Source organism: Cariama cristata, unplaced genomic scaffold (assembly GCF_000690535.1).
Source record: "Cariama cristata isolate BGI_N322 unplaced genomic scaffold, ASM69053v1 scaffold26190, whole genome shotgun sequence".
Lineage (NCBI taxonomy): Eukaryota > Metazoa > Chordata > Aves > Cariamiformes > Cariamidae > Cariama > Cariama cristata.
Window position 1 is genome coordinate 1,545 of NW_009593375.1, and position 1,483 is coordinate 3,027.

The following is a 1,483-nucleotide window of genomic DNA, read 5'->3' on the forward strand; positions in this document are numbered from 1 at the left end:
GGCAGTGGGGCTGCACACAGGGACCCACAGCGGGAGATGCTGGAGATGCTCGCCCTGCTGTCCCCTGCAGCAGTGGGGGCTTGCTGGGTGGCTGGGCTGTTCAGCCCCGTGCTCTGTCTGAGCACCAGGTGCTGTTTGCAGCCGTGCTGTGGCTGGCTGTCCTTGCTGGGTGCCCATCGGTGGAGGGCAGGCTCCTGTCCCACAGCAGCTGCTGCGTGCCTCTGCTGTGGAATGTTGGAGGAAAGCAGATCGCATGCTAGGGAAGCCTCTGGCTAGGGAAGCCTCTGGCCAGGGCTGCACGGGGAAGATGGGGCAGATTTCTTTGTTCAGGGGCACCCAGGATGGATGAGTTTCCCCAGCACTGTTGTTTGGTGTGTGATGGCTGTGTATGATGTGCTGATAGCAGGAGACCCCAAGGGGTGCCCGGTGAGGAAAATATGTGTGGTTTGCGGGGGATTTCCTTTCCAGCGGCTCCCTGAGCAGCTGAGGCCAGGGTCCCCTTTCCTGTGTGTGACTGGCCAAGAGCTCAGGGAGGGGAGAGGGGAGGCAGATGGTGACTGGTGGGTGGTAGTCTGCTCTAATTAGCTCTCCCAGTTAATGGAATGCCAATCAGGCAGCCCCATGAGATGGAGGGGGAGCTGATCTGCAGAAGGGGAAGGCAGGCAGGGATGAGCAGGGGGCCTGGGGTGAGCAGACCGAGGGCACAGGGCTGCTCAGTGGGATGCTCTGCCAGCCAGGAGCATGGGATAAGGGTTCTGATCCTGTCCTCAACCAGGCTCTGTGGATAGGGAAAATGAGGCACTGAAAAACGAGAGCAGCCCCGACATCCCCCAGGATGAGATCTACCTGTTTGCCTGGGATGCTGAGGAAGCATCCCAGGAGGAGCCATGGCACAACCATGGGTTCCGCAGGGCAGAGTGTGCTGTAGCACGCAGGAGTCCTGGGGACCAGCTGCTTGCCAGTGGGCCAGTGCCCTGCAGGGAGGGAGAGAGAAAGGCTCCGGCAGCTGGACTGAATAGGAGCGTGCAGAGGGGTGCTGAGATCCCAGGGTGGCAGTGAGAGGGACTCCCCTCTCCTCCAGGCCAAGCACAGGTGGAGGAGCTGGGGGGAACCTCCTGGTGCCTTTGGCCACAGCCCCCAGGACCCGGCCAGCCTGCCCGACTGTGCTGAAGCAGGAGGTTACTGGCAGTCAATGAACGCAAGTAACCGCTGCGCAAGCTGCAGTGGCGCCGACGTGAGCAGCATGCGCGGTGCCGGAGCTGTGTGCGTGGTGCTGGGATGTGCCGGGGGGGCTGCCAGGCATGCTCGCTCTGCTGTCGTGATGCACAGCCCCCTGGCCTCCCCTCCCAGCCCTCGCTGCCCCTCCGCCAGCGGGGTCAGCTCCTGGATGTAGGGTGCCTGACTCTGAGGGGTGCAGAGGAGGAACCGGGAGCTGGCGGTGCTGGACCCCCTGTCCTGGGGATGGAGAAGCCAGAGGGGCTGG

General features: G+C 63.1%; 1 protein-coding gene across 1 annotated transcript in view; it reads left to right on the forward strand.

Moving 5' to 3' along the window:
* Nucleotides 1–1,483, forward strand: part of ABCG4 (ATP-binding cassette, sub-family G (WHITE), member 4) — a 7,376-nt gene that overhangs the window by 448 nt on the left and 5,445 nt on the right. The gene's annotated exons all lie outside the window — the stretch shown is intronic.